Genomic DNA, 25002 nt, shown 5'->3' with positions numbered 1-25002 from the left:
TATATCCAGAATGAAAGGAATTTTTGGAACACAATGCCTTGGAGATAACATAGCCTCCTGAATTTGGCCAGACATAGCACACCAAAGTGGCACATCAAAGATACAAAGAAGACAGAAGATAACTAATTGATGAAAGTCAGGAGCTATCAGAAGAAAAGGCAAAGTATGCAGACCACCTGTTCAAGTGAGGGGTAATTAACGAAAGTATATTCAGATCAGAGGATATATCCCTTGAGTGTGTACAAGGCAAAGTTGAACGATATGCACAAAGAATGTACACTACAGAGGTTTCCTGGGAGGGTGTAAGGCAGAGGTTAAGCAGACCTTTATGTGATCCATTCTAAGTCACTTATGCTGCGACAATCTTGGTTTTTTTTTTAACTATAAAATGGAGCTAATTATGCCTGTTTCATACAGTTGATGGGAAGATTTAATAAAATAACACACGTGAACACACCGGGGATCACAGTGCCTGCCATGTGAGCTTTATGTTACTGGAATCAGCTGGAATGTATATTAAATAACTATCTGGCCCCCAACCCTGGATGGAATTGTAGTTTCCACAGAAGCCAAGTGGTAATCTGCATGGCTAACAGAAGATGTTTATCAGAGACATACAGGAAATGTGGCATATTTCACCTCTCTCCTACAATATTCCACATAAGGTGGAACACAGAAGTATCTCCAACAGAAGAAAACAGCTACCACTATGTTCTGGAATGAGATAATTTGAGATTTGCAATTTTCACAAAAGACAGACTTACATTTTAGGGTTGTTTTTTGTTGTTGTTGTTGTTTTTTCTTTAACAGTCTTTCAGTGGTATTCTTCTGCCAATTAGTATCTGTTCCTTTCTGAGCCTCAAAGATTTTTATGGATTTGGGGCAGAAGAACAAACTGAATTATTTCCAACAAATCTGAAATGTGATCTCATTTTGTTGCATCTTTATAAGGAGACATATAATCTGGGACGGTGACATTCAGGGACTACGGTAAAAATATCACTCCAGGAAAGAAGCTCCACTGAGCAGGGAATGAAGATCTCCTCCTCCATATGAACAATTAAGGAAGACTCATGAAGCCCAATCAGGGTGATACAATCAGTTTCTGAAAAGGTTTTCTCCTTATAAACCAAAGCTGCCATTATCTAAAGTGTCTCTGAGTCGGAGGGCCTGGTGGCTCAGTTGGTTAGGTGTTCTACTCTTGATTTTGGCTTAGATCATGAGCGGGTCCAGAGATGGAGCCTGGTGTTGGGCTCTGTGCTCAGCAGGGGGTCTGCCTGAAGATTTGTCTCCCTTTGCCTGTCCTCTCCTCCCCTCACTTTCTGTCTCTGAAATAAATAAATCTTTAAAAAACAATAAAATAAAATGTCCCTGAGGCAACTGGCCTTATTCAGTGACAACAGATTACAAAACAATCTGAGTGTCTCTTTTGCCTATCTGGGTGTGAAAAACAGTCCTTGCTGAGAAGAAAAGGAAGCTACACAACCAATTTACAAATGTCAAATCAACTTATTTTCAAAAGGAAAATAACCTCATACCCTGACCAGATCTTCCCAAATACCGAACGAACATCTCCGTGTAAATGAGACAGTGTCACCGACTGCAGTGGGGAGAGGAAGTCTGAAGACCGGAAAGTCAAACACCCACACGATAGCACAGTACACGCAGCCATCAGAAACCTAAATGTCAGTGTGAAAACGGTCAGAAGAGCCAAGGAGGGCAAGGAGTTTCTGGCCCTCCTGCAGTCCCTTAACTCTCCACCTAATCAGAGTACTCAGATGCATGTGACTTTTTTGAGTTTAGAATCTGCGGCTTTTGTGGTTTCTGATGGCATCCACGGATGTTATTCCTATCCCCTCTCCCACATACAGTTTTTAAATATTACCTTTTAACAGCAAGCAACACCCCCACTCCCCCCACACACCTCTCTCCCCACCCCATCTACTGAAGATCCTGTAAGAAGGTGTTTGGGGTTTGTATTTAGTTTCTAGAAATCGTCTACAGATTTTCTTTTGAGCCAAAATAACAGAAGAAAGAGGCTGAGATCTCCAGAGAACCCTAGAGCAACGGCCTCAAAATGACAAGTCGTTTCTTTTTTACCTTGAAAACTAACGGGAGCCCAAACCTTGAGAGTTTCTCAACCACCGCTCTTTCCCCCAAACTGTCTCGGTGCTTGTTTTGTTAGGTCTAGTTCTACTGTGGCGGGAAGGAGGGTTTGTTGGAAATTTTTCTAAGATAAAAGACGAGAACCTTCCAGATCTCTAGCCCCCGTTCGCGGACAGACCCTTTCGCAAAACAAAGGTGAGCAAGGAGCCCCCACCCTTGTCGGCACGCGAGTGCCCAAGCTCCCGAGATTTGAGAAAAGCGGGTCCCAAAGCAGGTCCTCCCGACTCGCAGCGCCCCTCCTCCCGCCCTGGGGGTCCGAGCGCCCGGCAAGTCCTCTCTGCCCCGGGTGTCCAGTCTCTCCAGCCCCTAAACCAGGAGGCCGAGCGCTCGGACGCAGCCGGGGTCGGCAGAGTGCACGGAGGGGGCTGTCGGTTCAGCGCGCCCCCCACCCGCGACGCTCAAAGCTGCACAGACCCCAGGCCGCCCCAACCAGCGTGGGGAACTCGGTCTCCCCGATCCCCAGTCCCCCTCACCCGGGCAATGCAAACGCGCAGGGAAGCCGGAGGGAGAGAGTTACCCTCCAAGGCCCAGGAGCGAAGACTGCAGGGGTATGCGGGGCTGGGCGGCTGTCGGCCCGCTGCTCTCCGCCCGCCGCCGCTCGCTCCAGCCGGCTGCTGCTGCTCCCGCGGCGCCTGCCGCATCGGGCCGCCGAAGCCCAAGGCCGGCGGAAAAAACCGGAGGAAGGTGGCCCGGGTTCGGCTTGGCGCGGGCACGATTCCTCCACCGACCAGGCGGGCAAGCTGCGGAAAGCGCCGCGCCACGGAGAGTCGGAGGCGCCCGCCAGCCGGTGCGCTGCCCTCCGCGCCCGGTCCGGATCCCGGGAGACTGCGCCGAGCACCTCCGGAGCCGCGGGGAAGCTCCTCCTGCTCGGCTGCTGGCGCCAGACGCGCGGTGACCACGGCCGCCCCCAAGTTCACGGAGGAAGGTGCAATGCAGAGGGAGACTGAGGGGGGCTCCGCGTCCCCGGAGCAGGGAGGCCGGAAAGCAGGGCGGCGGGAAAGCCCGTACCTTTCGGGCTGGGCGGACACCAGCCGCGCGCCCTTCCCGGGCGTCCCGGACAGGAAAATCACCACGAAGGGAGGGCCGGGGAAGAGCAGCGGGTGGCTTCAGGACAAGGTAGGAGGATCGAGTTCCACAGCCAAGAAGACACTCCCATCCCGCCTTGGTTTGTTTGGAAAGCTGCAGCGGGGAAAGTGTGGGGTGGCCAGGGTACTCCCCTTCCCCGCCGGGGCGGCGGGCCGCAGAAAAAAACACATTTGCTTGGCGCACCGGGGACTTTGTGACACCAAGGGAGGCAGGCGGTTTGGTCCCTAGCAGAAAGGGAGGGGGTGTTCAGGACTCGAGAATTCCTGGGCTCCGCCTTTCAAGGACAAATGGGTTAGTGCTCTTTGTCTTTGGGAGGAGACGTTACTTTAGGGAGAAGAACGAAGGTGGGACGTGGATTTTTCTTTCTTGTTAAAGTAGCTCTCTTGAGAAAAGCATAAATTAATAATGTCCTCATACTTGGATGGCTCTGAATACTTTTTATATTTCAGTGTTTGTGAAGTAATTCATTGTCTAGCAGCATTCAATTAGTAGCTCCAGCCTTTGGACAGTGAACATCGTAATCACATGCCATCAAATGACCCCAGAGAGAAGAGCCACAGACTTGGGTCTAATTCAAAGCGGCAGCGTGTCCCCGCACTGAAATAAAGTCCTTCATCTGTGCTGCCCCTTCTGGTGTTTGTGTTAATTTTAACAACAGCCCTGGGAGACAACACTTGTTATTATCCCGGTTTTACCAATCAAAAAACTTGAGTGTTCAGAACATGCCTATCTCCTTCCTTTTCTACAAACTGCCTTTGAAGTAACCCACACAAATTTTGAAATTTTGAAGGTCACTCCGGAGACATCAGAATAGTGAATGATGTTTGGGAAATTTGCCCACCTAGGTCAATTTTCCTTGAGGTTGCTTTGCTCTTTTCAGTTTTGCCTGAGTTCCTTATTGTCCTTCTTTTGTTCAGGATCTTCAGAATTAAACCAGTATTATACCTCATTCACTCAGTCCTTGGGATTTTGGGGATCTGCAAAGTCATGTGCTAAGGGGACAGGTCATCTGCTATTCTTAGGTGGCATTTGTGCTGCCTTATAGGAGTGGCCAAAAAGACACTGTTCACCCTAACCTCATTCACATTCCACCTCCTCCACTGGCATGCCCTGTGACCTTGAGCAGGTGCCTTAGCCTCAGTGTTCTTAAAGCAACCTATCTTCAGGGGTTGTTAGGATTTAAATAGACGACGATCTAAAGAATTCTTGGCCCAGTGCTTGGCACAAAAACCATCAGTTCAGGAAATAAGACCAGTCACTGACCATCCTGCAAGCGAGAAGAATCTCATTCTAGAAATGAAGAAATACAGTCTGGAGATTAAGAAATCTGCCCAAGGTCATTCTGTCTACATTGAAGCTATGACTCAAATGAAAGTGCCTGGGACCAAGATCAGTTTTCTTTCCAGAAGAGCTCATGTCTGTGTCGTTATGCGGGCAGGGACCTTTGAGCTGTGTAACATTAATTTTTTTCAAATACAGGATATATCGTTCTATGGGCACATGATTGCAACTATGCAAAAATTTTGAATTCCTGTGGAAGATGATAAAGAATTAAGCAGAGTAATGGGATTATAGGGTTTTAGCTCTCTCTGGGATAGTGTTTTTGGTAATTGTTTGGGGGGGGGAATGTTTTCACCATAAATAAATGTAATTTAGCCTTTGTATAAAAGGTGTATTCTAATGAAGTTAGAGGGGAAGGACCAGGAAGGAGGAGAGGACTCTTGGGCAAATTCTTTTAATGATCCCCAAATCATAATATATTTAGGCAGTGTACATGCATTCATACATACAAACCTGTACATACGTTACAGGTTTGGCCAAGTTTGCTAGGTTTCTTTTGTGCTTATGGATGCTACAATCTCTTTGTTAAAATCACATTGTTCCATAGGATATGGCCTCTGTGACCCTAGGGACAAGTAAAAGTCAGGTTTTCCACACCACCCTGGGATGCCATTCAGCACAGCATAGAGAGTAAGGTTAAAGAAAATAGTACTTCTTTCTCAATCCCAATGTAGGTCCTGCCAAAAGAACAAACCCCTGAAGATAGAATATATTATATCACTTTTACAGGCGACCTGTCCTATCCCAAGTACAGGCTTTTCTGGCATGATCGATGTAGGACGGTCTACTTCATATAGAGGAGACCTGCTCAAAGTGGTATGCTCTCCACTGGACTGTCACCTCTGGTAAACCCCAAGACCAGTGACAGAGCTGGAAAATGACAAGAGGCCATTTTCTCACAATATCATTCCCTTCTAAGTTAATAACAAAAAGAAATTTCCTTTTTTCTAACATTGCTCAAGGCTGGGGTTCTCCAGTTTTAAATAGTATCTGGCCCAAGACTGAGTTTGACCAAGGTCATCATCTTTGCACCCCATTGTTCCTCCACCTCTAAGGGAAGATCCTGCCAGCCTGGTCTTCTGGGTGTCTTGGGGTTTTATCTACTGTAAGCAATTATTTAAAGAACAGGTGCATCACAAAAAGAGTAAGCCACAGGGTGGAGGCAGTGTCTCTCCTCACTTAGAACTCTGCCTATCCCTGCAGAGTGGGAAAACTGTTTTCTGTTAAGCACGCCTTAACTTCTCCAAAGCGAGCAGGGCCTCAGCCCCGTATTTGCATATGAAAATAACCATTGTGTTGATTTCCTCAATACCGCTGGAGCTGGAAGAAGAAGTGCAGGTCTCTGTGGAAGCTTCTTTGCAACTTTCGTCAACAGTAGCATCTCCTTATTCTACTACTCCTGTCAAGATTTCAGAGCTCTTAGCAGCCCCGTCTCAGGAACTGTATTTGCTGTCCTTCCACAAACTGGAGGATGGCGCTGGGGTTCAGTGTGTTCTAAGCACAGGAACATATAAACTATCTGTATGCCGGAAGCCATAATTAAGACCACGTCAGTGTATTGTTAAAAGAGTTAATATTCAGAACATGTCAGGAGTTCCTACGGATCTGTAAAAAAAGATACCCCATTTAAAAATAGGACATGGGTCATAAGCAAGCAATTTATGGAAGAAATACAAATAGTCCATAGACAGGTGAATTGATTTTCATGTCTTTTTATACTAACATTGTTTAAGAAAACATAGATAATAATGAGAAGTCAGACTGGCAAAAACTAAGGTTAATGAGCTTAATGCGTTTCATCAAGGTGTCAAAGAAACTATTCAAGGAAGTATGAAGTCGAACTTCCTTTGTAGAGGGCAATTTGGTGATTGCTATCAAATTTACAAGGTTGTTATGAGCTTGAATTTCAATACCCGAATTAAAGGTCTTTACCTTTCCTTCTTAGATGACAGTTTGGCCTCAAGCCAAGCAAAGGAGGAAAGAGGAGTGGGAAAGAGGTAGGGGTGGGAAAAGACAGAGGATCTCTTAGCTGACTCCTGGTTACCTGGTCCAGAAGAGGGCAGGCAGCCCTTCTGGTTACCCAGCACGTCCCTGAACAAACACCCCACGGTAGGGCATCTCCTACGGTTGGATGAGGGCAGTCTGCGGGCAGTCTGCAAACCTCTACACCCTGGGGCATCTTGCTCAGAGAACTTCCGCAATCATGAGAAGTGTTGGAAACCGGGACCACGGTCCTAGCTGATGGGAGCACTCCCACTCCAGGGAGAGGAGGAAGATGTCCCACCCTCCCCCAACTGTGGAGATGCTCTGCTAATTTCTGCTCCAGTTCCATGACTGATAATTCTGTCAAAGTATTACAGGTACCTTCCCTTGGGGCACTGAGCCCACTGATTCACATTTTTAGCTAACCCCCTTGTCTCTCATCACAGCTGGATTAGAGCTTAATGAACTTACACTGTTTCATTTCAGGAGAAGGTTTTTATAGGATGGATCCGGAAAAGTGGAAATCCTTGGGCGAAGCATACATCAGCCCACACTCAGATGAGTTTCTACTTGATCTTTTCATGTTCAAAAGTTCACTCTCTAAACAAACCAAAACAAAACAAAACTATTTTCAGTAGCACTCCTGAAGCAGGGTGCAAGGAAGGAGTCATTACAGTGAGCTGGGAATGATAAAGGGGCTTCTCGTGGCTTCCCCAGCTCCAATCTGCTATAAATGCTTGTCACCTTCAAACCAGAAAATCCATCTTTTAGGATGTGATCTGTAGAAATAATCACATATAAATGCAAAAGCACGAATAGGGGTGGGCATAGCGGCATTGCTTATAATGTTTAAAAGCAGGAAAACAGTGCCCAGGAATAGAGTGACTAATTGGATTGTGGTGTATCCTAACCATGAATGCAGCCGTTGCAAAGTTATTATAAATGTGTATATACATTCAGTTCACTGATGTGTGATGTGTAGCAGCTGCACTACACTGGCTTTGGAAATTCTACATTCAGAAATTATATGTTGAATGTATGTATGGTATGTCATAGGTATTAATATCAAGCAGAAAAAAATAAAGGACCACTAATATGTGTGTATATATTTGTGAATCCATAGGGAGCATGGACAGATTTCTTCTAGAGAGTGGAATTATAGAGGCAGAGAGAGAAAGTGGAGGAAGATTTTTGCTTTTTATTCTAAATATTCTGATAAGTTGAGCTTTTTACAATGTACTTGAATAACTTTTGTCATTAAAAGAAGATGACAACACAGTTATTTTTTTTTAATGTCTGCTTTTTTTTTTTAAGATTTTTTATTTATTTATTTGACAGAGAGAAATCACAAGTAGATGGAGAGGCAGGCAGAGAGAGAGAGAGGGAAGCAGGCTCTCTGCTGAGCAGAGAGCCTGATGCGGGACTCGATCCCAGGACTCTGAGATCATGACCTGAACCGAAGGCAACGGCTTAAACCACTGAGCCACCCAGGCGCCCAACACAGTTATTTTTATGTACTTGGGGAAAGAGATTAAAAATCCCAAATAAAAATGTGTCCATGTTGAGGCATAAATCTGAGCTCTCTACCTTGGTGGTTCCCTACCTGTGTACTCTCCATTCTATATAATGCATTCCCCCCCCCAATCAACAAGAGACCAAAATAGAAATATCAGGTGAACACAAAACAAAACCTCAAGGCCACACTGACAGAAGAAGAAGAAAACCTATATGAGTCTTGTTTTTATTTTGCTGGGGAAAAAACTAAACATTAAAGAAGCATGAAGAAAAAGGTTAATACATTTGATTTCATGAAAATATAGACCTTCCAAATGGCAAAATACACAGACGTACAAAGACAAGCTGGGTAAAAGTATTTGCAACACGTGGCTAATGGTTAATTTTCTTACTTTACCAAGAACTCTTAGGGGAAAAACAAACAAACAAGAATTTAATGGAAAAATAGATAAACTACATGGACAAGCAGCTCTCTGAAGAGAAAAATAAAACCTATATTCCTTATGTATGTCTGCTTTATGCCATGCACTAATCTAAGCAGTGAAGGAAATGTAATTCCTCTTCCCATGTAGCTTATATTCTAGTAAATTTGAGGGGTCTTGACTGCACTTATTGAATTTGCATACTCTAATACAGAAATCCCACCAATAGAAACTCCTGTTACAGATAATCCTTGCACAGTTATATAAAGTCGTACATAAGAATTGCCTGAGAGGGGCACCTGGGTGGCTCAGTCTTTAAGCATCTGCCTTCAATCAGGTCATGATGCCAGGGTTCTGGGATCAAGCCCTACATCGGGCTGCCTGCTTGGCAGGAAGCCTGCTTCTCCCTCTCCCACTCCCCCTACTTGTGTTCCCACTCTCACTCTCTCTCTCTAAATAAACTCTTTTAAAAAGAAAAAGAATTGCCTTATAAATCTTGCTTACAATGACTGGAATAACTCAAATTGCCTTTAGTAAAGATTGGAATTATAGGGTACACATATACTATAGAATTCTGTAGAGTCTCTAAAACCATGAGCTAGTCTTCTACCTAATGACTTGGAATAATGTCCAAGATATTATTAAATTTAAGTATCACACTGCCTAGTAGGATTCTGATGTTGTTAAATGTGTTTTTAAGAACAAGAAATAATGATAATTATAATACAGCTGACATTAGTGCACAAGGTTTTAGAAGGAATACGCATAAGCTATGAATGTTAGCTCTCACTGGAGGATTTTTCTTTCTAAATTATACAATACCAAATGTTTGATTTTTCACTATTTTTAACTGAAAAAAGGGAGAATTTTTCAACCATTTTGTGCTTTAGGAATTTTTACATGTGGTTGCTTAGAGACACATACCAAATTGAGCTTTACTTCTTGGGGAGTTGGGGGAGTGATCAGTGGTTTTTCTGAGAGGTAATGACAAAAGCTTTGATATAAATGGGTGATTATGTACCATTTCCATCAGAACCTTGATTGTGACTATGTTTTGGGTTTCTGTTATTCTCAACCTCAGAATTAAAGGAACTTGTCTATTCCCAAACTTGTAGGAGATTATCACAGCACCAAAGGATATTAAAAGAGAGTGACTTGCCAAGTAGAGAGATACCACTGGGACACAAAGTTGCTTCTGGAAAGTTCACTAAGAACCACTGCCCATGAATACCTAAGAATTCTCCCAACTTTCTGCCATTGTACCTGAAGATAAGATCAAGAGACACCAAGTAAAAAGGGGAAGAAAGAAGGCAAGATGGCAGCCACTAGATAAGCTCAAATGTGAGCTCGTATTTATTATACTCCTGCCAGACTCTAGGTGATTTTATAGATTATATTGTTTACTACACACAGCAACCTGTAAACTGAGATGATGAAGACAACAAAACTACATAATTTGTCCAAGGGCCAGAACTTTTACATCTCTAATCTAGAATTTGGACCCAGTTTGAACTCCACGGCTCTCTTTTCACATCTGTGACATTGTGCCTTTCTATTCAAAAGATGAAGGATATGAGAAAATTAATGACCATTATGCTAGAGTATGAGATTTCATAAAAACTTACAACCTTGGTTAACTGAATGAGAATCCTGTGACACCTTCATTAGCTTTTTGTGTGTGGATATCAAGATGTCAACTGACATGGTATGGTGGTCATTTCTAGTTTCCACTGTACCAGTTCTCCAAACCAGAATACCTTCTCCATGGATACATAGACTATAGATTACTGAAACCTTTCTTCAAGGCCCTAGTCATTATTTCTTGTGCCTGAGTATACTCTCTTTCACGCCTGAAATCGCTTTGGGGGATAGATCCCATTTTTAGGGTAATTATAGTAGCAGAAACATGAACTGTAATGGCATCAGGGTTATCACAAGGAAAGCATGTTCCGCAGCTTCCCAGGAGCCCGCAAGTCCTGTACTCTTCAGCAGTCATTTCGATTCCCCACCCCAAAGAGCTTATTCCACTATAGGACATTATGAATACAAGAGAATCAGTATCAGTAATAAAGAGTTCTAGATATAGGAACCACCAGGAACCTCTGAAGTAAAGGTAAAATGAAGGATTCAAACTGACAGTTGTTTCCTGGGGTCAAACTAGTCATCAATTTTTGTCTTACAATTTTTACAATATGACTTAACTGTATCTCCTGGTAAGTTTCCAAATTTATTTTTCTGCACTTGGGGGCCATATTGGTAGCAGTTTTTCCAAATCCTGCACAGGACTGTTGATTATTGTCAGCATATTAGCCACATGGTGAGACACTAACCCAGCAGCTATCTGAAGTGCTTCAAACATGGTAAATATAAATAACGTTAATCTTTATCATCATTTAGTATAAAATCGAGGGTTTCTGAATCTACCTAAGGGACTGAAGGGAAGCACCTAATTTTGTTTTTGCTTAAAGAGAGAGATGGGAGTAGGCAGGACTTTACTGTAAGTCTCTGTACTCATCACATGATAAATTCATGCCATTTTAACCAAGTCAACTAGTTCGTAGATTTGGATCCACCAAATTTTGTATAGTTGATAAAAGTTTTACCGGCTATAGATTAAAAAGTTGAAAACCATTGAATCTTCCTAGGGCCTTTAGAGTTAAGAGTCCCGCCATGGAGAATCTGTCAGACAAAATGTTAATCCATAGGCTGGAAAACCATAAAATTCCAATACTAAATATTTGGAAGTTGTCCCTAAATTTTATTTAACAGAGGCGATTAATAAATACATTTGTACATGACTTCAGAAAATGTGCACATGCCATGCTGTCAGGGGAACACACTTATTCTGGATCTGGATCTCTCAAGGGTTCACTCATTTCCAGGAAGGGACTCGGGAGTCATCTACAGCTAGCTCTGACTACTTTAATTCTGGGTCTTACATCTCCCACTGCATGCTAAGTATTCAGTTCAGTGTGTATTTGTCAGCACCTGCTGCATGCAGAGTATTTCACAAAAAGCAGGGTCAACAAATCTAAAGCCACATTTTTAGTCTTCCACTCTGACCAGCTTTTTCTTTTCACTTACTCCTTTTTATTACTGATAATGCTTTTCCTCTGCCTTACCACCTTTAAAACCTTACAGTTATACTTGATTTTTTTTTAAGATTTTATTTATTTATTTGACAGAGAGAGACACACAGAGAGAGGGAGCACAAGCAGGGGGAGTCAGAAAGGGAGAAGCCAGCTCCCCACAGAGCAGGAAGCCTGATCTGGGGCTCGATCCCAGGACCCCAAAATCATAACCTGAGCCGAAGGCAGCCGCCTAATGACTGAACCACCTAGGCACCCCCTTGATCTCCTCCTTTTTCTCCATCTTACCTGAACTTCATCCTTCATGTCCTTAACACAGTCCATATTCAGTCATTAAATAAATAACTTGCTTGTTATCTGCCTAGCACCTGCTGTAGGTGCTAGGAATAGTTTGCTAGTGGGGAAAACAGGCAAACATTTTTGCATTCCTGGAGCTTAGTCCCTCAAGAATCTTCAAATATCTCTTGTTGAGCTCTTCATCTTGATTTCAGTTGAAATGATTCCCTCTTTTTCTCACTGCCTCTCTGCTTCCCCAGGGAGGCAGGAAGGAGCCTGCCTCCCTGACCCTTTACCCCACTAGAATGAAAGACATATTGGACTCCATCCTCTCTGTCAGTCTTCTGAAAAGCAACAACAGCCCAAGCTGAGATGTCTTCTAAGATCCGTTAATTTCTAAACCTGTAACAAAAAAGTCATTGAGCAAACAGAACCCCAAAACTTGGTTATCTTCTTGGGGTGGAGGAGGGATATTTATAGCAGGGATTGGGTCGGCGGGGGGTGGGGGTGGGGGGCCGGATGTAAGAGGTTTCAGGGGATTCCATGGGGGGTCTGTGAGAAGATGTAAGAGGTTAAGACAAAGTCTTACTAAAGGTTCTCTAACAACACAAGGCAGAGTGTGGCAGCCAAATAAATGAAGGCTTAGGCAGATGTGAGAGGGCTGGTGAAACAGTAATATCTGTGGAGCTCTAAGGAGGGGTTTTGTGTTCAATATCCCATTTCATTGTAACAAACCCAGGAGTTCAATATTACTGAAACAGTATGAAGGAAACGAAAACAGAAATAAAACCAAATTCATACCCAGGTCTGAGTGAGTCCAGACCCCAGGCACATACCTTCCCTTGGCAGAGGGAAAGGGAACTAATGCTTTTGCTTAGAAATCTCTCAATTAACTCTGACATAGATGGGGGCAGGGGGGGAGAGAGAACAGATATAACTTAAATCCCAAGTTTCTGGATGTTGATAAAGTAGTTATCTATTTATGTCTTTTTTTTTTTTTTAATTTTCAAACTAAACTTTAACATTACATTAACATTTCTATTTTTCCTTAGTTGAAACTATGGTCTTCTGTCCTTAAAAATAAAGACTCATCTAGGAGTGGCCTAACAAGTACGGCGTCTGATGCAGCTTTCAGTGGGCCTTCCAAGTTCCTCTCTTTACAAATACTATTTCACAATGGATTAAATACTTGCTTTTGGAATTTAGTGGCCTTTCCCAAACTGTGTTCTTTTGGGAGATATTCCTCTGAATTTAGAGAACAAAGGATTCCTAGACAAGTGAGAAGAATTATAACCCCACCTAAAGCCACACACACAATACCTACCAGCATATTCAAGACAACAAGTGTTTAACTTTGGTTAATGGTTAAACAAATTTTAACGAGCTTGTTTTTGTGGGGGAAAGACTCTTTCCTTCAGTATTCTAATTTACTTTTTCTCCATCTCTCTAAGCCAATTACAACAAGAAACAAAATTGCTGCATATTTGATTCTCTCCATATCCAGTTAGAAAACCAAGGGCTGGGGTCCTTTCATGAAATCAACCATGAATATAAAAGCTAGGACATGAGAAATATGCCTGCAAAAAAATTACATGGCAAACTTGCAGGTGACAGATTTATTATAAAATCGCCACCATATTACTCTTGGAAGCATACAGTTATCAGCCTTACTTAATATTTTATTGTGTAAGTAATTAATATGATTTGTCATCATTATAAAACCGTGTTTTAGTTCAGACGTAATAAAATGGATCCTGATCAAAATTCAGGTTAATTTGAAATAACTTTGCATTTTTTTGCTAGCTGGCTTTACTTCATCTCTGCAGAAATAACTTGCACAATCTAAGTGCTCTAATGACAAATATTTTGCAAAATCATAGTGATGAGGGAGCACGAGGCTGGCTGAAGACAAAGCAAAAGCTGGCGCCTTGTACCCCCCTCACCCCCCTCTCCATCCGCCCCCCCTCAGTCATATGTGTAGCATCCCTCAGGCAGCCCTGACTGCCATGAACAATAAGCAAATAGTTAACTTAGCAGAGCTCACAATCCTGCTAGACAGGAGTCTCCCTTGGTTTACAAATGTCCTAAATCTCACTAACAAAGACGATTGATAGCAGGATTGTGACATCCCACCAAAAAGTCTCCCAACTATCTTAATGTTAATGGCTGGTCTAAATACAACATTGATCAAGCCGCAAGGGCAAGGCCTCAGGTAGGCCTGGGACATCCTGGCACCTTGTAGGCCCTCTTTAGCATATGAAAACTCCATGGAACCCTTCCTTCCCCTCATCTTCCCCCAACTGCAGGGTACATAACCTGCCATCCCTCACCCCGGGGCAGCTGCATCTCCGCCTGCCCACGGGTCCTGTCCCCGTGCTTTAATAAACCACATTTTTGCACCAGAGACGTCTTAAGAATTCTTTCTTAGCCGTTGGCTCCAAACCTCACCCCACCGAACCTGACTTAGGTTCTGGGACTTCATCAATAGTACAACAGAAATTCCTTTATCACCGACCCATGTCTACTTATTTCCAGCCAAATGTTATGATCATGTTGGTAGTGGAACTGGAATTTGATCAGTACATCGTACTTAAAGGTTGACTCATTCATTTAGATTTTATTGAGAACCCACCAAATGCCCAGCACAGCAGCCTTAGAGGGTTCCGACATGCAGAATTCTAGATATTGGAGTTCTGGCCTTGAGAAGTGATTTGAGGGAGATAGGCATTCAGACTACAGGTGCTTACTGAGATTATGTTTGTGTCCTGCACTGGTGAGGTTCAAAGAAAACAGTGGGGAGCTGACAGATTGCCTGCCTTAATGATGCTTGCAGACTAGCAGACTTGTGAACAGATACTGTTTCTTATGGTATTGTAACTGTTAGCTGTGGAAACTAGAGACGACTAATGGGACCATCTTGAAAGGTGACATTTGTGATTTCTTCTACGCAGAAAATAATCTTCCTCACTCATTTTTTTTTTTCCTTAGGGATTTTCCTTTCTTAGGGTTACCTTAGCTTAAAATGGAGTAAACATATACTCAGAATTTGCCAGAAGAAAATTTCTACCCAAGGATTCTTAGCCACTGAGATGTGAGTGACTTTTCTGAAAAGATGTCTGACACTCTGACCCCGATTACCCTGATATAGCTCCAAGCCCTAATGCACATTACAGGACACTGTCCCAGGGTTTCTGATTCCATAGAACTAGCATGTGGCTCAAGAACTTTGATTTCTAACAGGCTCCCAGAAGTCACTGATGCTGCCAATCCAGGGACCACGCCCTTTAAGAAGCATGATTTAGGGGATTAAATATACCAACTTCCCAAATAAAACTCATTATTAAAGGACTGTGAGGCAGATAATAGCTCTGTTTCACAGGAGGAAGAACATGGCATATGTGATGTATAAAATGCGAATTTAAGTAGGTAGGCAAAACTAAGTAAAATAATAAATATTTCATGTCCTAAATGCCATGATTATCTTGAAGTTAGAAACTTCCTTCTATCACTCACTTTCCAGATTTGAAATACTCTGAAGTTGGGATATTTTATGATTTGATTGGAAATAACTCTTCTTTTCCTCTCCCATAGAGGTTTTAGAAATTTAGAATTAAAATCTGACTATGTCCAAATACGTAGCTAATGTTAGACTTTGTGATTAGAAGGCAGCCCTAAGGACGGGGGCACTGTGTCATTTCCTGGGAATAAGCCTCTTGGGAGACAAACCTCTAACGGAGCAGCAGCAGCAGCAGGCCCTAGGGCGGTGGTGACAATCCAGAGGAGCTGGTGACATAAGAGGACAGGCATCCAGATGCTTTAAAGGAGAACATGAAAATGGAGAGAATCTATGTTTTCATCTACTTGCAGTCTGAAAATCCAACGTGCCTACTATCAAAAGGCTGAGTTATCAGTAGAAACAAAATAACCACATTAAGAAAAGTATCTGTGCTCAATTTTTTTGCCCGTGTCCCCCACTGCTAAAGTTTGTTACAGTAAAGTATACTTTATTAGCTTGACAAAATACAAATTCATTTTCCTACAGTGCTGGAGGCCAGAAGTCTGAAACCAATTTGTCAGCAAGACTGGGCTCCTTCTGGAGGCCGGAGGAGAGGTCCGTTTGCCTTTTCCAGATTCTGGAGGCCACCTATGTTCCCTGGTTTATGGATGTCCCTTCCCCCATTTTCAAGGCCTACAGGGTAGCATCTTCAGATTTCTCCAACTGCAATGCCTGCTTCTCTCAACACATGCCCTTTCTGCCTCTGAACCCCCATGTCTTCCTCTTTTAGGGAGCTTGGGGCCTTGGGTCTGCCCAGATAGTCTCCCCATCTCAAAATCTTTAATCATGTCTGTGAAGTTTCTCTTGCTATTCAATGTGGCATATTCATAATTTTAGGGCTTTCATATATATATATATACATCTTTTCGGGGGGGGGTGATATTGTTTGACTTCCCACATATGTCATTTATTTTTTCTGGTCAAAAAACACTTGCAGTAGTGTTTTCAATATGGGGCATTACAGTCTCAGGAAGAAATTAATAAATGGTGTTATACAGAAGAAGATTACTATGAATCATTCATTCACTCAGCAAATATCTGTGTTCATGATGTGCCAGGCACAGGGCAAGGAGCAGTCTGCGGATACAGAAGATTCTGTAGGAGACTGTGGAGCGCCGTGCTTATGAGCCAGGACCCTGAGCTCATCATCTGATTTTGAACCTTGGCCTCACCATTTAGACACTGTGTTATCTAAGCAAGTTAGTTAATTTCTCCATGCCCCAATTTTGTCCCTTCTGAAATTGAGGCAGAATTAGAACTGTCCCATGGGGCTCTGATGAAGATTCAATGAGATTCTGGATAAGGCCTCGGGCACACTGGCCGGCGTGTCAAGTTCCATAAATATTGATGTTGAGGGGGAGGCGGAGAGGACAGTGACTAGAGCGCATGGAGTATATCATGGTCACAGAGAACTTGGAAAGGTTTTCCAGAGCCGGGTCTTAAAAGTTCAGTTTCTTGTAGTTAGCTGGGGAGAAATGAGGGACACGCAGTGAGAAGACACAGTGAAGGATTAGACACCACGAGGGACGGCTGAGGAGCCTCCGGGTGTGAGCTGGAATCACGTGAAGACTGTATTTTGATATTATGCTAGGGCAGCCTGCACAACAAAAGAAGTTAGACTTACTTTACTTCTATCCAGAAGAAAGTATCCAAGCCCAAGTGGAAATGGAAAAAACATTCATCTCCATACTGGAAAAAAACTTGTGAATAATAAGTTCCTTTTTTCCTCCTGAAGATGATATAATCTTTTCTCTGTGCACCACTGGCTGTCAAAATACACTGTCTTTTTTTGTCTTGCTTTGTTTTTTTAAGATTTTTATTTATTTATTTGAGAGAAAGAGAGAGCAGGGGGAGGGGCCCAAGCGAGAGAGGGACAGAGCATTTTAAGCAGACTGTCCACTGAGCACGGAGCCTGGCCCTGGGCTCAATCTCATGGCACTGAGATCATGATCTAAGCTGAGATCAAGAGTCGGACGCTTAACTGCCTATACCACACAGGCGCCCCTATACTGCCTTTTTTTTTTTTTTTAGATTTTTTTTATTTATTTACTTGACAGAGAGAGATCACAAGTAGGCAGAGAGGCAGGCAGAGAGAGAGAGGAGGAAGCAGGACCCCTGCCGAGCAGAGAGCCCTATGCGGGACTCTATCCCAGGACCCCGAGATCATGACCCAAGCCGAAGGCAGTGGCCCAACCCACTGAGCCACCCAGGGACCCCTATACTGCCTTCTTTATGGGGTGGTCTGTAGTACATCCATTTTCTTCTATACCCTTGTCAATAGAAACCCAAGTATTTTCAGGAATCAGTGGGCCATAAACTTTAAAGGAGGCAGGGCTTCTCCCCAGCCCTAGGGATGTAAACCAGAATTGGTCTGAGCCAAGCGTGGTTAACCACTGCCTTTGTTGTTATTTAAGTCAGGAATGGGAATTTGCAACCCAATTCTTGCCAGTGAGAGGAGAGGAAGGCTTTTGGTGAAGGCTTCATCTCTTCAAAAGATACATGAGGAAAGCGAGTGCTCTCATTCTCTGTTCCAACTGTGAGACATCTTTGTATGAAGATGTGATGCCTGGAGATGTGGCCTCCATCTTGAAGTGGGAGAGGACAGACACATGTGAGGACAAAGCTAACATCTGAGGAAGATAGAGCGAGAATACAGAAAGGGTCTGGATCCCTGAAGGGCTGGAAGAACAACTAAAGTATCCAACCCTGGAATCATCATTTAGTTTGTCATTTATTACACTAATATGTAATATAGTCAAATATACTCAGTGTTAGAAAAAGCACACGTATTTCCTTCTTCCGCCCAGGAAGCATCCTGCTTATAAAACTAGCAGCACAGGGGCACCTGGATGGCTCAGTGGGATAAGCCTCTGCCTTCAGCTCAGGTCATGATCTCAGGGTCCTGGGATTGAGCCCCATATTGGGCTGTCTGCTCAGAGGGGAGCCTGCTTCTCCCTCTCTGCCTCTTTGCCTACTTGTGATCCCTCTCTCTGTGTTAAATAATAAAATTAAAAAAAAAAACTAGCAGCACAGACCCCTTGACAATGCAGGCTATCGGCAGAAAATAACCACAGACTCTCTGTTGGTCTAATCAAAATGCTGACTTTAAGAATGAATTTTGAGTGCAGATTACTGACCTGATTTTCTGGTAGGAGGTTCTGTTAGACATATTTTGGGTTCATTTCTATCTGTTTATCCTCAATTTTATCTCTTGGATCAAGTCATATCATTAAAGCGCTATATGTACCTTCCAGCCAATTATAGTTAACACTACAGGGTGTGTAGAAATGGAATAGGTTGCTTGCATTAACTAAATCCCTCCCAGAATTAATTTCTGCCTCAGCAAAAATTTCTAATTTCCTGATTTCTAAAATATCTACAATTTTATGATATCAAAATGTGTTAGCACTGCACTGAACTCACTATATACTCACAAACAAATTCTGTTATTGCAAAAATTAAACCAAGAGATAGGGAACTATGTTAACAGCAACAACAAATTACAGAGGCTGCCGGAAAAGATGATTTAATAACCGTTCTTCCCTTGTGTGGAAGAGAGAACTGTCCCTGATTTCTGCTAAATGTCCTTTTTGGACCATTCACCCCCAATCCCCTCACAATCTTCTTAGGCTTCTCACTGCATTTCCTCTTCTACCCCCTCCATCGGATCCTCATTTTGAATCAGAATGAGTTGAAACAGTTTGCTGGCCCAGTTTAGGTTCTGCAAAGGGACAGCTCCTCGGAGATAACGGAGATAATGGTGACATGCTTTTCTCTTCTCGTGCTGCTCCTCTTTATAGATTTTACAGGACCCCTGTCGGCATTTACAGGTGGGAAAAAAAAGTTGTTTCATTCTCAGGCACATCTTTGCCAAAGTTTGTTGAACACTTGGTAATGGACAACGCATTTGGAAGAATCCTTTCTTTAAAAACTGGACAGAGCAAGAAAATCTGGTCTGTCATGTCCGAGTCTAGGGAACGATGTCAGTCCAGGCAACCTTTAATTACAATGTCTGAAAAGACCAAGTGTTTCCACTTCTCGCAGACCCTTTTCTAGTTAGAAAGCGATGGTTTCCACAAGTCTGCTGCTACGTTTCAATCACTTTTATGGTGTTTACAGGTCTACAGTACAAAGCCCAGGGATGCCTGGGTGGCTCAGTCAGTTAAGCTTCTGCCTTTGGCTCCTGTCCTGATCCCAGGGTCCTGGGATCAAGCCCAGGTGGGCTTCTTGCTCGGCGGGGAGCCTGCTTCTCCCTCTGCCTATTCCTCCCCCTGCCTGTGCTCTCTCTCTCTCCAAAAAATAAATAAAATCCTTAAAAAAAAAATAATAAAGCGCATAACCAATATTTTCTTATTTTCTACTATTTGTCAATGCTCTGGCATTTGGGCCCCCCTTGACTGGCATAATATTGTGATTTATATTAAGAGACACAGATTTCCCCCACTATCTGAAAGTGTAGCACTCCTGTGAAAGCCTTTGTAAACTGAAATTTATGTGAAAATATTTTTTGACCATTCTCAAACACCCAAAATAACCTCTCTTAGACTTTTCCAATACCTTGGGACACATCTTGCTAGCAGGGGCACAAAATAAATAGACAAAAAGCACAGATGCCAACAGACACAAGTTCAAAGCTATGGCAGCCTGAGGCTGAGATGCTGAGATGCTGAGAGCGGTCACCCCTCTCACTGCTTTGTTTCTGCTGCCTCTGTAAGGGCTCCATGCACAATGAACACTGAACCCTCTTGCCACTAAGTGAAAATCCTCTTTAGATTGTGTTCAGTTGGTGAAAACAGGTATGGAGGTACACAACTCCTTCATAAAAGTGAAGTGACCTAACTCAAACTTTTGAAAAGTGGGCATACTTGTATCTATCAGGGCTGAGCCCCATTTCTGGAACAGAGCTCCTGAAAATCCTTGGAATTTCCTAAGTGTTGAGAGTGACAAAGGTGTCTTTTGTTATATTAATGAGATAACTTGAGGACTGAACCTAAGGAGGGGGCCGGTTGCCAGGGGAACCAACCGTGTAATTAGAGGGTTGGAATTTTCAGACGTACACCGGGACCTCTGCGGAGGGGAGAGGGGTTGGAGATGGAGTCCAGTCACTAATGACCAATGACTGAGTCAATCCTGTCTATGTGAGGAAGCCTCCACAAATCCCTAAAGGCTGGGGGTGGGAGAGAGCTTCTGGGCTGGCGAACACGGTAGAGAGTTGGGGAGAGGGGTGCTCTTGGATTTAGAGGCTCCCTTCCTTTCTCCATACCTTGCCCTATGCATCTCTTCCGTCTGTCTGCTCCTGAACTATATCCTTTTATAATAAGCTGCCAATCTGGTAAGTAAAATGTCCCTCTGAGTTCTGTGAGTTGCTCTAGCTAATTCATTAAGTCCAAGGAGGGGTCATTGGACCCTTCAATCTATAGCTGGTAGGTCAGCACAGGTGACAAAACTGGATTTGGGATTGGCACGTAAAGTGGGGCTGGGTGGGGGGGCAGACTTGTAGGACTCAGCCCTTAACCTGTGAAATCTGATGCTATCTCCTCTTGCGCTGTTTTTTGTTTGTTTTTAAACCACTTCAAGATAGGACTAGGTAATATCACCTGCCCAATTTACTTTCAAAATGTTTTTAGAGCACAAAGATGTTAACAGACATATACTAGTGCCAGATTAAAAGCTTGAGAGATTCAAGGCTCCCAAATGTTATGAAATCCATTCTCAACATATAGTTCTATATGGGGCACATGGGTGGTTCAGTCGATTAAACAACCAAGTGTTTGATTTCAGCTTCAGTCGATTAAACAACCAAGTGTTTGATTTCAGCTTAGGTCATGATCTCAAGGTTGTGAGACAGTCCTGCCTCTGGCTCTGTGCTCAGTGCAGCTTCTGCTTGAGATTCTCTCTCTCTCTCTCTGCCCCTCCCTCCCACTTGCACTCTCCCCTTCTCTCTCTAAAATAAATAAAATCTTTATATGTATATACATATATATAATTCTATATAAAAATAATACTAGGACATAATGTAAGTGGGATGGAGGCCAGAAAGATTCTAATTTTATTTTCACATGATTTCTAGAGTCTAAAAATATAACTATATGTCCACATCTTTTTTTTTTTTTAAAGATTTTATTTATTTATTTGACAGAGAGAGATCACAAGTAGGTAGAGAGGCAGGCAGAGAGAGAGAGGAGGAGGAAACAGGCTCCCTGACGAGCAGAGAGCCCAATGCGGGACTCGATCCCAGGACCCTGAAATCATGACCTGAGCCGAAGGCAGCGGCTTAACCCACTGAGCCACCCAGGCGCCCTGTCCACATCTTTAAAAAAAAAAAATGTTTGCAACCTCTTTTACCAGTGCCCTAAAAATGTACTGAATCTGCCTTTGATTAATCAGGTCCTAACTGAGCACCTGCTGCGGGAAGCTCTATGCTTCATGCTAGATGATGAAATTGGGTAATGTGACAGTGAATGAGTTATGGTCTTCTTAATTGATTCTTAAGGTCTTCAGAAAAGGTTTCTCCGAGGAGGGAACTTTTAAGTGGATGCCCACCTGTGCTTTTGAGTAAGGAGAACCAAACTATGGAAAGATCATTGGAAGAAGCAATCCAAGAAGAGGAAGTAAAAGAGAAACAGGATTCTGGAAATCAAGTAACTAGTCAGGGAGACAGACACAACATCAGCTAATTTTAACACAATGTGTTTGTTTCCTGCTGTACTAGCAATGAGAACAGAGTGCTCTGAGAACCCAGAGGAAGGAACGATTAATCAGAGCTGAGAAATGTGCAAGGGCTATGCCAAGCAGGATACATAAAGATGTAGAGAAGCACATGAAGGGTTAAATCCTGCCTTCACCAGAGAGCCATCTCTGGGAAACAGACTGGGACTCCATTCCACATTTGCCCAGTCAGGGTCTCTGAGTTGGCTGCCTGGAAATCTGTTTTTAACAGGCACACACCTGGTAGGAAAATGTTTTTTGGAAGCTTCAGTGTGGAGTCAGACCTGGGGGTCAGCCAGATGACTTGGACACGCGGCATATGTGTCACTCTCTTCACCTGTGACGTGAGAATAATAATACAGTGCTCCTCACCGGGCAACTACGAGGATGAAATAAGGTATTTGTACGACCTCATCTATTCTGGCTTTTGTAAGAAAAGTACAGCTTTGCTTGTAACTGAGTCGAAAACGGACCGAGTGGTCTCAGAGCTCACATAGCATAATCCCAGAATCTTACCTTGTAAGAGAAATGACAAGTGGTGAGTTTACAGCTGTCAGGAGAGGCAAGGGAGACCAGAAGAGCCGCAGTCCCAGCTAGAGTGCAAGCTGGTTTCCACTGGGGCAAAAGCACAGTGAACAGCTGCGAAGTTGTCAAAGCTTTGTAGGAAACAGCTGGCTGGGCCTCTCAGTGTTTTTCTTTTTTTTCTACTTCCTCTTTTCAAATGCAAATTGTTTAAAGGCTTTCCCACCCTTAGATCTGAGCCTCGCCTTTGGCTCAATCAACAGGAAAAAAAAAAAAAAAGAACATCCCCCCCCAAAGTGAGGGAGTTGGTTGGGCAGAGTTTGGCAGAGGGAGGTCAGGACTGGGAAATAATGGGCTGACCCAAAGCCCTTCTACTGCCCATTCTGCCGGAAAAGTGCTGCCAGCAACCAAGGAGTTCGTCCTTGCCACCTGGTCTGACGAGCCCGAGGACAGAGGAAGGCAGTGGGGTCCACACTCCCGGCCCCCCTTAACTATAACATTGTTCATTTCATCCTACACTAACTACCCAACCCCCGACCAAACAAAACTTCCCACTTTGGGAGGGGCACCAGAAGAATCGCTTTTAGGAAATGGTTTCCCGGGGTCAGTTTATTCGCAGATAGATCCAAGAGAAACTACCTGCCTTTCTAAGCTCTGGTTCGCGCCAGCATCTGATGGAAATTCCTTTTGGGGGATGATTTCTTTTAAGCCCTACCTTCTTTGCATAGTTTGGTAGAGTAACAAATTCGGCTCCCATTGTTGCAGTGAGAAGGACAAGGGGTTTCAGATTTGGGGCTTTGTGAAATGAGGAAGGGCAGCAGGACGCTGTGTAGGAGGGAGCCACTGACGCTGCCTCCTGCCTTCCAGAGAATGAGGAGTGAGAGTCAGAGGATCAGGCCTTGGGCTCAGGCAGGCCTGGGTCCGAACCCCTGACATGCTTGGTACTACTAGCTGGCCCCTGGAATGAGAGGCCTCTGCTCTTAGAATTCTCTTCATCTGTCCACGCCAGGTGCTCTTCCCGGAGCTGGTAGCTACAAGAAGCAGTCTTTCCCTTGCCATCCAGTTTCGCCCAAGTGACCACTTATCTGATCATCTGACCCCCTGGAGGGAGTCTTTGTGTTGTGAAAGCCCGTAAAGTTTATCAACAACCAAAGCTTTTTAACCACCTTATCTCAGGTCAAAGTGAAGAAACCACATTTTACAACTGGGATGTGAGTGTCTGCGTTTTTCCCTCTGTACAAAATTTTATATAAGCTTTATACATAAAGTTATTTATAAATATATATGTGTGTGTATATATACACACACATATGTATATATATATATATATATATATATATATAAAATGCATGCTACCTTTTTCTGAAGGCTAAGAACATTTAAGTTTTTGCATTTAGTCACTGCCCAAGGGCTGGTTCTGAAACTGAAAATATATCCCCTATATTTTAGTTTGATTCTTTTACACATGTATTAAATCACTCGTAAAATAGCAAGCAAGTCTGAGCAACAATTCTGGACCAAGAAAAAAAAATAAAGAGTGGTTGTAATGTGGAATTTAAACGATCAATTGATCCCTATGGGTTGTAACTCATATTTTAGGGTCTTTCCGTCCCCATCTCATTTTTTAATAACCCCTCACATATGTATATGTAGCTATACATATATGTCATATATATGTTGTATGCATATCCAGACACATGCACATATGTAGCGGACACCTTCCTAAGCTCTTTAAGGGTATTATGTGATGTGATTCTCACAGTAGTCCTGAGGCTCAAAAGAGTGAAGTCTCCTTTTCAGAGTTTGACAATGTCTAATTCTGGCATAGTGGCAGAAAATATCCTCAATTATTAGAAAAAGATATTAAAATGCCTCCTTCAGGGGTGCCTGGGTGGCTCAGTGGGTTAAAGCCTCTGCCTCGGGCTCAGGTCAGGATCCCAGGGTCCTGCTTGGCTCTCTGTTCTGCTTCCTCCTCTCTCTCTGCCTGCCTCTCTGCCTACTTGTGATCTCTGTGAAATAAATAAATAAAATCTTAAAAAAAATAAAATAAAATGCCTCCTTCTTTTTCAGTTACTCCTCTGTGTGAGGCTGGAATTTCTTCATTTATTTCAGCCAAAACAATATACAGCAAGAGACTGAAGGCACAGACAGATGACACTCCAGTTGCCTCTTAAGCTAAATATTAAAGAGATTTATAAACATAGACAACAATGTAGCTTGTATTACAGTCTTTTTTGTTTTGGAAAGGATAATTATTTTTCATAGTTTTACATTATGACACTGTGTAATGGGCTTATTTTTATTATTTTGAATGAGTTAATAAATACATGTAAATATT

General features: G+C 43.1%; 1 protein-coding gene across 3 annotated transcripts in view; it reads right to left on the bottom strand.

The window, feature by feature from the left end:
• Positions 1 to 22754, bottom strand: part of ST3GAL6 (ST3 beta-galactoside alpha-2,3-sialyltransferase 6) — a 79432-nt gene extending 56678 nt beyond the window's left edge. For 2 of the 3 annotated variants that reach the window (XM_082695385.1, XM_082695383.1), the window contains exon 1: positions 3175 to 3311. The gene's annotated coding sequence lies outside the window, so the exon portion shown is untranslated. Of the gene's footprint in view, positions 1 to 3174; positions 3312 to 22658 lie in introns of those variants that run through there. The other variant, XM_082695384.1, reaches the window with a different exon arrangement.
• Positions 22755 to 25002: the final 2248 nt, after the last annotated feature.

This window comes from Mustela nivalis, assembly GCF_964662115.1.
Source record: "Mustela nivalis genome assembly, chromosome: 1".
Taxonomy (NCBI): Eukaryota; Metazoa; Chordata; class Mammalia; order Carnivora; family Mustelidae; genus Mustela; species Mustela nivalis.
Note: the sequence above shows the minus strand (reverse complement) of the source record. Positions and strands in the feature narration are given on the sequence as shown.